Here is a 15706-nt window from a genome sequence, read left to right as displayed (position 1 = left end):
CACACAATAATAAAATGTCTGTATCTCCTGAAGAGGTGGAAACCTGTATAAGATACATTTCAGAAATTCTAATATCTGAAATACAGCCTTCTTTTAAAAGTTACCTCGAAGTGTTTGTAGTTAGATGTTGATGTATTATAGGCCTCATTACTACCTGTATTATTAATTATGTACTATTGATCATATTGGTCATGGAGTCATTCAAAAATCATCATCAGATCATCTTAAAATATCAAAATTGTCTTTTTGTTTCNATTCTAATATCTGAAATACAGCCTTCTTTTAAAAGTTACCTCGAAGTGTTTGTAGTTAGATGTTGATGTATTGTAGGCCTCATTACTACCTGTATTATTAATTATGCACTATTGATCATATTGGTCATGGAGTCATTCAAAAATCATCAGATCATCTTAAAATATCAAAATTGTCTTTTTGTTTCTTTATTTTTTTATTTTTTAGATGTACATGTCAGAAAATGAAATAAGATATTATCATGTAATTTCCATCATGTATATTATCAATCTGAACTATTCTGGATTAAAAGTAGTTCTCCATTGAAAAGAATATAGATTGACTTGCTTAAGAACAGACACTACATAAATGGGTAATCTAAGTTTTGTTCTTAATTGTAAATAAACTTTCACTGATATTTGCACATTCAAATCACTAAGAAATGGTTATTACTAGGCAAAAATTAATTCATTCACAAGTAGTCACTTATAAGCAGAAATAGTTAAACTCTAAAATTTTCCTAAGGCATAGATTAGTAAATTTGTCACATTATTTTTTTTTTATCATTTTAGCATAGAAAATAGTGAGGCAAAATGACAGTTTTCCATCTGTGATATTTGAGGTGTGAAGGAAATGTGTTGTACTTTTTTCTAACTTACATAAAAGTGATCTTGGGTTGCTTTCCAAATGAAGAAAATATTTTTTACACAGCTGCAATGCAAGGATATTCCTGGAACGACCAGAGAAATAGTCTTCATTTTTAAAGGGCTTGAAATTTGGAGTATAATATCACCAACAGTACACATTTGCAGAGCAATTAACAATTACNTTAGTCACTTATAAGCAGAAATAGTTAAACTCTAAAATTTTCCTAAGGCATAGATTAGTAAATTTGTCACATTTTTTTTTATCATTTTAGCATAGAAAATAGTGAGGCAAAATGACAGTTTTCCATCTGTGATATTTGAGGTGTGAAGGAAATGTGTTGTACTTTTTTCTAACTTACATAAAAGTGATCTTGGGTTGCTTTCCAAATGAAGAAAATATTTTTTACACAGCTGCAATGCAAGGATATTCCTGGAACGACCAGAGAAATAGTCTTCATTTTTAAAGGGCTTGAAATTTGGAGTATAATATCACCAACAGTACACATTTGCAGAGCAATTAACAATTACCAAGGTACTCTTACCTTCATTTTCTCAATTGAGCTTTACGAAACCCTGAGAAGAGGGAGAAAGGGAACATCTCCATCTACAAAAATTATTTTAATTTTTAAAATAAAATTAGCTTTATTTTTTTGTTTATTGTATGGAATTTCTGAACATTCAAAAGTTATTTAAAGAAAATAAGAAATTCAGGGGTGCCTGGGTGGCTTAGTAGGTAAAGCGTCTGCCTTTGGCTCAGGTCATGATCTCAGGGTCCTGGGATGAGCCCTGCCTTGCTCTCTGCTCAGCAGGGAGCCTGTTCCTCCCTCCCACTCATGCTCTCTCTCTCTTAAATAAATAAATAAAATCTTTAAAAAATAAGAAAAAAAGAAAAGAAGAAATTCTTGACATCCCACTTTACAGATAACCAATGTAAATATTTCCACACATAGGCCTTAAAGAACTTTTTCTAATAATACTAAAATGTACACAGATTATACTATATATAATGATTTTAAGCTGCTTTTTTCCATATACCACTAGTATATTTTATGTTCATTAATTAGATAGCTACATCATGATTTTGAAATGGCTGTTCATTTGCTCCCAAAATACAATCAGTGTTTAAATACACTCTTTAGAAATTGAAGTTGCTAGACCATTAACCACAGTAAGGTGAGATGAGTACTCCTTTATTATTACTATTTAAAACAGCTGTTATATGTTAAATATTTTAAAAATATTAACTGGATATATAAGTTTCAATTCCATATAAACTCAAAAGCACTTCTTCACAACAAAGCAATAAAATGGGAGCTAAAAACATACTGGCTTGATATTCGAATTGCGAATGCTCTGTATAGACACCTTTGAAGTGAAAGTGAATTGAAAGATAATATTTGGCTGGGAAATAAATTACATTTTGGCCATTCTGGCCTAACACAATTTCCTTCATATTTCTTCATCATAAACAGAAATTAGTTTGGTTTGCCAGAATCAACCTCATAACTGATAAAGGTAATTGGATTATTTAAAAATCTGTAGTGTACCTCAGCTTGATTATTTTGTTACCTTTGAATTTCTAAAGAATAAATCAGCCTCGAGCAGGCCACCTTTAAAAAAATACAAATTGCAGTCTAATCCTGATTTAAAATATCTTAAAATGTTTCTTAGTTATCTTTCTCATTTTGTCTAAGGGCTTCAAAATGCTCTGTAGACACTATCTCATTAATTCTTAGAGGATCCCTGGGCAGCAATTGTAGTAGAGGTTTTCCTATTACTATCACCGTTCCCATGAAATGGGGGCCCTGGGAGGTTCCATGAATTGCTCAAGGTTATAGACTGGAGCCAAGAAGTAGCTAAACCCAGAATCCAGGTCCCCGGGCTCCCTTTCCACATGGCATTTTCTCTCTGCAATAAATAACATTGCTGTTCTGGAAGCTGACTCTCTGATCATGTTTTATGCAGCAGAATTCAAATTAATGGGAGTTGCTCAGTGCTATGATATCCATTTTAGATGGAGGCTGTGAATGCTTATGAACACATGAAATACAGCACTCTGAGTCCCTTTTTTTGCCCTCATAATGATCTTTGGGGACTGCCCTGTGATTGGTAGGACCTTGGAGATTGGTATTTATCATTAAGGAGACTGAAATGACAATACCAGCTCATTCACAATTTCATCACCACTGCATATAGACACGGGCAGAGTCTAGAGAAGTTGAATAAAAGTTCCCTCAACATTTGACAAACAGTTTGACTCAACAGAAAAATCACAGGCTGAATGGTGTAAATTTTTCGAAATCAGGTAAAGACAATTCTTTAAACAGCATACTTGGAGAGACTAGCGTTTTCTTCCTTGAATGTAGCTTCCCGCCCACTCATTTTCAAATCAGCTAGAAGGTTAACATTTTTTTTTTAAATAGTGGGCTTCCCATTGCTACTCGCAGGCATGAAGTCATAATTCTCTGTTTGTGTCATCATAATCATTTCCATAGCAACTGATGGTGATATCAGAGCTCAAGACTGGAGTTTCAAGAGGGAAAGGAACTATAGGGACAGATGATATCTTAAAAATAAAGATTATGTTTTCAAGCAGATGTTCCTAAAAGAAAAGAAATGAATGGAAAGATTACCCACATTAAGGGAAAATCATAATTAGAATGTAGATGCTTATTAAGTAATCATTCAGCTAATGATCTCTTTTCTAGAACAAAGGATAAAAATTGAAAAAGGGAAAAAAGTGAGGCAAAAATATCAATGAGAGGATCTTTTATGAACCAATCTATTATTTTAAAAACAGATGGCAATATATTTCTTAAATATAGCTGGGATGCTTAGTGTTTGATGTACACTAAAGAGATAATTATAATTGCAAGCATTGCTGAATCCATAGGGAAATCTGAGTAGTGTGTTTTCACTGAGGTACTTTGAGGAAGATATGCCATAAACCATGTTCACGTATTAGCAATATAAGCAGTTTAGCACTAATTATCAGAGTAGAGATTAAATCTCACATTTTTTCATGATCTCATACGCTTACCACACAAGGCATGATTTATGCATTTCAGATTCATTTGAGCTAAGGGACGCTTAGTAGAGCAGCAGGAAATGTTGACTCATGTTTCATACAAACTGAAAACTGAAAAATATAAATTTATCATTTATTGCTGTAGCAGTGAAGAGATAGGAGAGGATGGTACAGTAGGCAGCTTCTAACTTGGCCCCCCCCGTGAGCTCTGCTTCCTGGTATTCACAGTCTTATATATATTCACAGCCACACTCCCTTTGGGTATGGGCTGGATTTAATCTACTTCTAATAGAATATGGCAGGAGTGACGGATATCAATTCTGGGATAAGTTACCAAAGGACTGTGGCTTCCATCTTGGATACTTGCTCTCCAGCTGCCCACTCTGGGAAAAACTAGCTACCCTATCTAGCCAGGGTGACCAACGGTCAAAGCTTTCATGGAACTCACCTGCTTTTAACACTGAAAGTCCTGTAGATGGAACAGTTGGTCCTAGCAAGAGGCCCATGTGAGTAAGCCTAGAATCCCTTGAGGCCTGCCAATAGCCATGTGAATTAACTTGGAGGAGTGCCTTCCAAAGACAGGGCCAGCTGCCTTTTTCTGTAAAGGGCCAGATAGCAAATATTTTAGGTTTTGCGGGCCATACAGTCTCTTTTACCATGTCTTAATAGTATATGGAATTTGTTTTAATTTGGTGTAGGAAGACACACAGACATGAAAATGATTGTCATTAAGATAAAAAGCTTTTATTATACTCATAGCATGGTATACAAGACTACTTAGGGAAGTATGTAGGTACAATGAGCAGTCAGAGAGGGGAACTGCAAGGTCGAGAGCTTTTATTGTGGTTTTCCTGGGAAGGAATGGGCAAGGCAAAGTAAACAGACTAAGAAGCAAGCTTAGGATTGAATAGTTTGGAAAGTGTGGGTAGGCTCTGGGCATAGGGGCTGTCCCCAGTTGTCTAGTACCTGGGCCTGGAGTGATTAGACCGGGGCATAGTGGTTTAGAGTATAAAAGAAGATGGTTGGAGGTATGGGCTCTGGATTGATTGCTTTGTATATCAAAGGTGATCTCTCAGGCAAGTTGTTTATTATCTCTGGGAATTAGCTAACCCTGGCAGGGGCTGTCCCTCCCAGGTCAGCAAAGCTCCAGATATAGAAAATAAGAAAATAGAAAATAAGAAATATAGAAATATAGAATATAGAAATATATAGAATATAGTAAGAATATAGAAAATAAGAAAACATAATTAAGACACGCAAGTAGTCAACTCTGCCATTATAGAGAAAAAACAGCAATATACAATATATAAACTAATAAGCGTTGCTGTGTTCCTGTAAAGCATAGTTTGCTGACTTCTGTTTAGGGCCTGCCAAGAGCCAATTGACTTAATTTGGAAGCAGGCCCTTCCCCAAAAGAGCCTTCAGAAGAGACTGCAGTCCTGGCCACAGCTTGACTGTGTCCTCATGAGAAATCCTGAGTTACAACCCCCCACTTGTCCACAGCTCCAGCTAAACTATGCCCAGATTCCTGATCTGCAAAAACTATGAGATAATAAATATTTGTTATTTAATGTCACTACATTTCAGGGCACTTGTTATGTAATAACAGATAACTAATAAAGATGGGTTGAGTAGAAATAGCAAAGAATCTTTAAAAGAATCTTGAGTATTAAATGAATTTTTTTTTTTAACTGTGCTCAATGCTAGAGCCTCTTCTGCAACACATTTGATAAGTCATTCAGACTCTGCTTCAACATTTCTTCTGGAAATTCCTTAGCTCTCGAGAAATCCATTTCACTTTTTGACAATTCTAATCACCATAAAAAGCATTTCTTGAGATTGGAGTAGGAGAGTAACACTTTCCCTCTCGAAATCACTGTCTGACCATAGGATCTGTGGCTTGACCCTCTAATCCAGTGATTTCCAAACTTTGTTTGTGGATTGGTGTACCTATTGTATTTGACACCTGGAATAGACCATTTTTAATAATCTTCTCTATACAACCAAATTGTTTTCAATAATAATAAAAATACGATAATCAGAAATCATTATTTTTAAATGGTCCTTTGTTTTTGAAAACAATTTTAAAAGAAAAAATTTCAGTTTTGGAGATATTATTCAAACTCAGTAATGTACTGTTGAAATAAAATTTGCATTCACCAAACAAAAATAATATTCCTCTGCAATGGTATAACTGTTTGCATTCCCCCCAAAACTCAGAGGTTGAAATCCTAACCCCCAAAAGTAATGGTAGTTGGAGGTGGGGACTTGGGAGATGCTTACATCATGAAGGTAATTCCCTCACGAATGGGATCAGTGCCTTTAAAAGAGGCTCCAGAGAGATTCCCTACCCTCTCCCACCACACGAAGCCACAGTGGGAAGGCACCATCTATGAACGAGGAGGTCCTCTCTAAACACTGAATCTGATGGTGCCATGATCCTGGACTGTCAGCCGCCGGAACGGTGAGAAATGAATGGAAGCTGTTTATAAGCCACCCAGTCTGTGGTATTTTGTTACAGCAGCCTGAATGCACTGAGACAAACTTGCAATTTGTAATCTGCTTCACAGCTTTATAATGTAAACCCAAACAAATCTCCAAGTGGTCAGATAGAATGACAAAACTGCTGGGACTCAAGTTCTGGTTCTTGAACTTCGCAATCACCCTACCAACATTGTTTATTTCAAATCTACTGTTTCATTGCAGGAATCTGTAATCCCACAGTGACTAAAGACTGTGACCAAGGCAAGCATGAACGGTTCAGAACCATTAGGAACTTACTCTAGAAACCAATTCCTGGAACAGTCGGTGTGTTTTGGAGGCTGGGAGTTTTCCAAATTAGCTTCCATACAGAATACAATGTTTATTGAAGCATATAATAAAAACATGCCAATGTGAGGTTTACATATCTATCATTAATACCTAAGAGTAACTGCAACAATTATTTTGAACTCAGACCAACAAAAGCTTTTTGGTGGAGGAATCTTTTTTTCACTGACATTATTCAGAATCGCTGACACGTGGTGATAATAAAAAGCAGGCTGACGTTTTCCTGGTATTATTTTAGAGTCACTCTACTGCCTGCATCAAAGGAAGTCTTCCCTTGCTATCCTGTGGAAGTCCATTTTATAAAGCTAGGGAGAGCAGAGTCTCTCTAGTCAAAACTTGAGCAGAAGACTCTCCACCACCTGATCTGTGCCTGGTCAGGGAAGAACCACTCAAGATCTACGTAAGGCATTTCTATAGAAGCACCAGGACTCCATGAAGGAAATCCACAAATCAAAGTCAAACCTATCTGGAAGGAACTCATTTGCACTGGAAGTCTGTGGTAGTGGTGGGAAAAGGAGGTTTGAAATGTATAGTGACAAAGTCTGCCTTGTGGAAACATTTCTAAACTATGAATAATTAAAAACAGTCATCAACTATGCTAGGAAGAAGACTGAAGCATGTTTCTATTCTATTTTTCTATTCCCTCTCTATAAATAATAGAAATTCATATTATAATATGTTTTAACATTAAGACTTGCTCAAAGAGTCTACAGTCCAAAATGTAGGCTAAAAAGTATCAGGGACGTATGTCAGGCAGTTAACCAGTGAGAACATTAATGGCATTTTTCTCCCCTCTGGACTTTAGGATGTTTCTAGTATTTGCTAATTTTTTAAACATTGTAACTTGCTGTGGCACAGTTTACATCCTCAATAAATGTCTAATATTCTTTTCTTTTCTTAAAGAGGGTTCCCAAATTATATAAGCATTAGGCCTCACAAAATCTGGGCCACTCCTGCTGAAAAGCACCAATTTGATCAAACTCTCTCTCTCCTCCTACTCTTCCTCCTTTTTCAACAAATAAGGAAATGGAGACATAAAGAAGTTTAATCTATCTTCTCACCACATAAATGTGCTAAAAATATTTAATGACCACTTTCATAAGCTCCCCATAAGCTTCTTTTTCCTTTTGCTAAACTTTCTTGAGAGGCTTTTGCTGTCTCTTCAGACTTTAGTTTCGTGCCAGCAATATAAAATCTTATACTTTCCTCTTGAATAAATGAATGCTTATTTTGTGTTAGTTGTTTCTCACATAATTTGTTTTCCAGATCTGGAATGTGTAAACTGTCCCATTTCCCCTTTTCTGAGCACATTCCAGTCTGCTGATGTCCCTCTTAAATTGCAACACCTACAACTATGCATATGGCCTGAATTTTATGTTTGATATTCACATTTAAAAACTCAACACTTCCCTTGCCTTAGACTGATTCCAATAACCATACCACACTATTCTCTCTGAATCTAACAAAAAGGATTGCTGCTTTTATTTTTTTTTAAGATTTATTTATTTATTGGGGGGAGGGGCAGAGAGAGAAAATGTCAAGCAGACTTGGTGCTGAGCACAGAGACGGATGCAGGGCTCCATCTCACAACCCTGAGATCATGACCTGAGCCAAAACCTAGAGTCAGAGGCTTAACCGACTGAGCCACCCGGGTACCCCTCTCTGAATCAAACTTTAAAAAGTGGTCAGAGGTTTACTTAGAAACAACAGGAAGCACGAAATGGATATTTATAACCATTATCTCTCATTAAGAAAAGTTTTTTAAAAGTCAGCAATGGTCTCAATTCCAGGGTTAGATTTATCTGGCAAAGTCCATTTCAGAATAGCATTTAAAGAATTCTGGAACGAAACATAAGGAATGTTTTATCATATATCACAATGTTTCATATATTATTATATTTCTTAAGTATATCAGTACTACATATCACAAGTATCATATAACCAAGCACCTCCCAGCACCCTCAGGGGCTGGCCCATGACATGAGCACTCATGCCTTGTACCACCCTAAGAAATAAAAGCCTGCGAGGAGAAAGGGTGGGAACTGGGAACAGGTATTTGAACCCCTGTCTTCTGCAGCTACTTCTGTCTGAAAGAAGTGCTCCGGGCAGATGTTTGGAAAAATCAAACAGCTTTCTGATTTGCTCTAAAATTTTTGAACCCTTTCCCATGTTACTGCCAGGAGAGATGAAGGACACTTGTTCAGTCTGTAATTAGAAGGACTTCTTTCTTTTTGTTCTTCCCTTAGAATTTTGCTTTGTTCTGACCAGTGAGCAGTTTTACAGGGCTTGTCTGTTTGTGACATGAAGAAATCAGGTGCAGGCAATGTCTATGGCACAAACCCAATAAATGAGGTTTGGCCAGGGGAATGAGGAGCAGAACTACAAATATCTAGTAACATTTCTAATTTCTTGAATTTTCCATCAGGAAGAGGCAGCATTTATGCTGCCCATCTAGAAATTCTTTAGATGTCAGTTACGAGTCTCCCATTCACAATGCTGAGTATTCAAAGGTGGACAGAGATGGAATTGGGTGGGGTAGGCAAAGATTACATATGAGACCCTCCACTCTTCATTTTGCCAACACTTCCCCAGATGATAACATGCCTCTGAGTACTTGCATGGGGCTCTGTTGTTTTCATCTGATTTCCCTAGTCTCTTGGTAGGTTTCATGTTTCCTGCCTCTTTTCCAAGACCCACCACCCACCAAGTAATTGATCTCAAATGTCTGTTCAATTCATCTGTGTCTGCCTGACATAAAGAGGTAATGTGAATGAGGTTAAGCAAATAAACCTATTCCAAGTCTTTGAAGAGTTATACTAAGGTAAGAAATTGGGGCTTTCCCAGGGAGAATATACCTGAGAGCAGTAGCTTTCTAACTCTTCTTTTTAACCTAGACTTATTGCAATTGTTGTAAACAACAAAATTCAACCAAGTGAATCTGAAGATCTAATTGGCTTTATTAAATAATTCATTAATCTGGTTGCGTCCCATCTAGCAGATCAAAAGGAGCTCCACCTAGCTTCAGAAAAGGAAAGGTTTATAAAGGTAGAGAAGTGGGGGAAGGAAATTATTAGCAAAGAATCCATTGTTTGAGGCAAGGCCATCCTAAGCAGAACGGAAAGGGTCTATCAGTAAATTTTCTAGGGTTAACCAGGAAATTCGAGGTTGATTGGTTAAAGGTTACCTTCTGGGAGTGGTGGTAAGGTTGAAACTGCACTTTGGTTAAGATTAAGTCTTGGGGCGCCTGGGTGGCACAGCGGTTGAGCATCTGCCTTCGGCTCAGGGCGTGATCCCGGTGTTATGGGATCAAGCCCCACATCAGGCTCCTCCGCTGTGAGCCTGCTTCTTCCTCTCCCACTCCCCCTGCTTGTGTTCCCTCTCTTGCTGGCTGTCTCTATCTCTGTCAAATAAATAAATAAAATCTTAAAAAAAAAAAAAAGATCAAGTCTTGGTTTGCTGATACAGAGATCCTAACATGAGTGACTCCATTTGGGGCCTGTGGTTTTCTTTTTAACATAATGAATCCATTTTGCCTGTGATACATTCATCTATCCATATAGAGAGATAGATAAGTATCTATAAGCTAGATAGATATATACACAGATATATATAGAAACTAGATATCTAAAAACTATATATATATATATATATAAACTAGGTATATATAGATAGGTCTATATGTAGATAGATATAAATGAAATAAAAACAAGGAATTCATAAAATACTGGAAAGACACTATAATGTTTTCAATTTTTTAAAATTTATTATTAGTATTTTATTTTATTATTATTATTTTTTTATGTGGGGCCTGAACTCAACGACTCTGAGATCAAGACACACTGATCAGGAGTTGGACACTTAATTCACTGAGTCACCCAGGTGCCCCTATAACGTTTTCTATTAAACTTTTTTCCCAGCGCTGGTCAAGTCTCACTAATTTTATGCTATTACCCACTACAGGGTCATGCCCATCATCTGAAAAACATTGCCACAGAGGAAACATCAGCAGCTCCCTCTCTCCTGAGCCACAGCAGTGAATGTACCCGATCAGAAATTATGTTGCAGCCCAGCCTGGAACACAGCACAGCGAATGTGAGGGTTTGAGGGAACAGGGAGTGCACTTGCCTCCCACCTCTGTAAAACAGCCTGTTCTTGCTTCACTTTTCCTCCTGTATTCTCAGTAACAATGTGATCACACCATATGTACTATTTTGTATTTCTCTGGCCTGCTTTCTCAAATATGCATAACAAGAAAAATGAATTGCACTAATGTCATTTTGTTAAATATGTCTATTATAGAGATGCTATGGTTCAGTGCTAATGGAGTTTTTTGGTCTTTCTGAATTCCTGATGTTGCATGCTACAGTGATTTATGGAAGGCCAGAGTGTTTTGCTGCAGCAAAGGTCTGTCATGTTAAACACCCACCAGCTCCCTGCCTATTTTGTACCACAACCCACATTAATTTTCCTGTGACTCAACCCTTACATTCAATCCATCATGAGTCCTATTGACTCTACCTCCAAAATATACTAATATATATATATATATATGTAAATATATATACATGACACTATCTTCCCAGCCCCCACCTTATTTTAAGCCACTACCATCTCTTCCCAAGGATACTACAATGTCCTCTTAATTGGTTCCCCTGCTTCCAGTCTTGCCTTTCCACAGTCCATTGTTCATCCCACAATTAAACTGCTCATTGCAAATGTAAATTAGGCAAGGTCATGTCATGCTTAAAGAAGGGAATGTAAAGATAATGTGGCATATGTGTGTGTGAGTAGCATGGTTGCTTTAGGAGAGGAATGCCACATAAAATGTGCAGTTTTCTCAACTGTTAAGATCTTCAGTTATGTGTAGTTCTGTGTGAATGCAAAAATAAGGGTGAAAAAAAATGAAAACCAATAATTCATTTGTCCCAACTGAATCTCTGTCTCTCTCCCCACATCCCCCTTCTTACACACACACACACACACACACACACACACACACACACACACACGTCAGTGGCTTCTAAATCCTATTCCTTGCCATGGCTTCTGGTGCCTACTTGATCTAACCCTGCCTCCTTCTAGCAGCCACGCCTCAGGTACTACTCTCCCGCTCCTTTCTATGTTCCAGCCACGCTCAGCACCTTTTCATCCTCCAGACACATTGAGCTTTTTCCAGCTGATAGTTTCTTTGCATGACCAGCATCCTTCCATTCTTTGTGTCTCACCTCAAATGCCTCCTTAAAAAATCTTTCCCTAAAGCAGCATTTCGAAGCCTACTGGATTTTCTTTATACAATCGGAACCAACCTTATTTACTCCTTTATATACTTATTGTTTGTCTCCCTCCATTAGCAAATAAGACCTCATAAAGTGTATTCACCATTAAATTCCAGTACTCAGAACAGTGTTTGTTACATATAGGCCTTCAATAAACCTATGAAAATTAAGACTTGCTTATGATACGTTATGCTTATGCGTGAACATGATATGTTCAAATGAAGGAGACTGGCATTTAAGCAATTTTTTCTTTATTAATAAAATAAAAAAAGCCCATTGTGCTCTTTACTTTTTACAACTAAAAGTTACTTTCAGAACATATGAAAATGCAATTTAATAATTTGTTGATTATTCACAAATGTTGATTCCTCAAATGATTGTCCTCTTGGCACAGATTAGAGAAAATGTGCATTATATTTTCCCTATCTGGTAAAAATTAATGCTGATTTACGATTCCCAGTCTGCCCACACTGTTCATAGATAATTACATTTCAGGGCAAAAATAGTAACAGAAAAAAGGACTCTATTTGATCTGTCAACATTCTTCATAGCTTTTTAAAATAACCAATCTCCACATCAGTTAGATACAAAAGATTGTCCACCAAGAGTCTAGCTGAATCTTTGTCCCTTTTTTTGTGACAGGGATATTTGTGGAGGACTTTTCAAGGATACCTTACAGCAGCACTAGGTTAACCAACTACAGCTAGTATCCAAAATTCTTAAGCTCATTTCAGAACCATGGAACTCTTGAAAATTCTGTGCATGTTTAAGTAAAACTAGTATGTTGCCTGGATATTTTTAACGGCACAAAAGCATTCATTTCAGCTCAAGATCATCTTTCTATTAGAAGCCAGTCCTCACTTGGTTAGGAATGGAAGTGCAACACACACTTCTATGTAACCTACACTGACATCTCAATCAGCCTATTCCTCCTCTTCATCAGTTAATTATTTCCTTATAGGTACATCCCAGAGTACATCAAAATGCCTATTTGAGTCAATTAGGCAAAACATTCGNATATCTAAAAACTATATATATATATATATATATATATATAAACTAGGTATATATAGATAGGTCTATATGTAGATAGATATAAATGAAATAAAAACAAGGAATTCATAAAATACTGGAAAGGCACTATAATGTTTTCAATTTTTTAAAATTTATTATTAGTATTTTATTTTATTATTATTTTTTTATGTGGGGCCTGAACTCAACGACTCTGAGATCAAGACACACTGAGATCAGGAGTTGGACACTTAATTCACTGAGTCACCCAGTTGCCCCTATAACGTTTTCTATTAAACTTTTTTCCCAGCGCTGGTCAAGTCTCACTAATTTTATGCTATTACCCACTACAGGGTCATGCCCATCATCTGAAAAACATTGCCACAGAGGAAACATCAGCAGCTCCCTCTCTCCTGAGCCACAGCAGTGAATGTACCCGATCAGAAATTATGTTGCAGCCCAGCCTGGAACACAGCACAGCGAATGTGAGGGTTTGAGGGAACAGGGAGTGCACTTGCCTCCCACCTCTGTAAAACAGCCTGTTCTTGCTTCACTTTTCCTCCTGTATTCTCAGTAACAATGTGATCACACCATATGTACTATTTTGTATTTCTCTGGCCTGCTTTCTCAAATATGCATAACAAGAAAAATGAATAGCACTAATGTCATTTTGTTAAATATGTCTATTATAGAGATGCTATGGTTCAGTGCTAATGGAGTTTTTTGGTCTTTCTGAATTCCTGATGTTGCATGCTACAGTGATTTATGGAAGGCCAGAGTGTTTTGCTGCAGCAAAGGTCTGTCATGTTAAACACCCACCAGCTCCCTGCCTATTTTGTACCACAACCCACATTAATTTTCCTGTGACTCAACCCTTACATTCAATCCATCATGAGTCCTATTGACTCTACCTCCAAAATATACTAATATATATATATATATATGTAAATATATATACATGACACTATCTTCCCAGCCCCCACCTTATTTTAAGCCACTACCATCTCTTCCCAAGGATACTACAATGTCCTCTTAATTGGTTCCCCTGCTTCCAGTCTTGCCTTTCCACAGTCCATTGTTCATCCCACAATTAAACTGCTCATTGCAAATGTAAATTAGGCAAGGTCATGTCATGCTTAAAGAAGGGAATGTAAAGATAATGTGGCATATGTGTGTGTGAGTAGCATGGTTGCTTTAGGAGAGGAATGCCACATAAAATGTGCAGTTTTCTCAACTGTTAAGATCTTCAGTTATGTGTAGTTCTGTGTGAATGCAAAAATAAGGGTGAAAAAAAATGAAAACCAATAATTCATTTGTCCCAACTGAATCTCTGTCTCTCTCCCCACATCCCCCTTCTTACACACACACACACACACACACACACACACACACACACACACACGTCAGTGGCTTCTAAATCCTATTCCTTGCCATGGCTTCTGGTGCCTACTTGATCTAACCCTGCCTCCTTCTAGCAGCCACGCCTCAGGTACTACTCTCCCGCTCCTTTCTATGTTCCAGCCACGCTCAGCACCTTTTCATCCTCCAGACACATTGAGCTTTTTCCAGCTGATAGTTTCTTTGCATGACCAGCATCCTTCCATTCTTTGTGTCTCACCTCAAATGCCTCCTTAAAAAATCTTTCCCTAAAGCAGCATTTCGAAGCCTACTGGATTTTCTTTATACAATCGGAACCAACCTTATTTACTCCTTTATATACTTATTGTTTGTCTCCCTCCATTAGCAAATAAGACCTCATAAAGTGTATTCACCATTAAATTCCAGTACTCAGAACAGTGTTTGTTACATATAGGCCTTCAATAAACCTATGAAAATTAAGACTTGCTTATGATACGTTATGCTTATGCGTGAACATGATATGTTCAAATGAAGGAGACTGGCATTTAAGCAATTTTTTCTTTATTAATAAAATAAAAAAAGCCCATTGTGCTCTTTACTTTTTACAACTAAAAGTTACTTTCAGAACATATGAAAATGCAATTTAATAATTTGTTGATTATTCACAAATGTTGATTCCTCAAATGATTGTCCTCTTGGCACAGATTAGAGAAAATGTGCATTATATTTTCCCTATCTGGTAAAAATTAATGCTGATTTACGATTCCCAGTCTGCCCACACTGTTCATAGATAATTACATTTCAGGGCAAAAATAGTAACAGAAAAAAGGACTCTATTTGATCTGTCAACATTCTTCATAGCTTTTTAAAATAACCAATCTCCACATCAGTTAGATACAAAAGATTGTCCACCAAGAGTCTAGCTGAATCTTTGTCCCTTTTTTTGTGACAGGGATATTTGTGGAGGACTTTTCAAGGATACCTTACAGCAGCACTAGGTTAACCAACTACAGCTAGTATCCAAAATTCTTAAGCTCATTTCAGAACCATGGAACTCTTGAAAATTCTGTGCATGTTTAAGTAAAACTAGTATGTTGCCTGGATATTTTTAACGGCACAAAAGCATTCATTTCAGCTCAAGATCATCTTTCTATTAGAAGCCAGTCCTCACTTGGTTAGGAATGGAAGTGCAACACACACTTCTATGTAACCTACACTGACATCTCAATCAGCCTATTCCTCCTCTTCATCAGTTAATTATTTCCTTATAGGTACATCCCAGAGTACATCAAAATGCCTATTTGAGTCAATTAGGCAAAACATTC

This window comes from Ailuropoda melanoleuca, chromosome 17 (genome assembly GCF_002007445.2).
Source record: "Ailuropoda melanoleuca isolate Jingjing chromosome 17, ASM200744v2, whole genome shotgun sequence".
Classification (NCBI taxonomy): domain Eukaryota; kingdom Metazoa; phylum Chordata; class Mammalia; order Carnivora; family Ursidae; genus Ailuropoda; species Ailuropoda melanoleuca.
The sequence above is the reverse complement of the archived record's forward strand: the minus strand, read 5'-3'. Positions refer to the sequence as shown.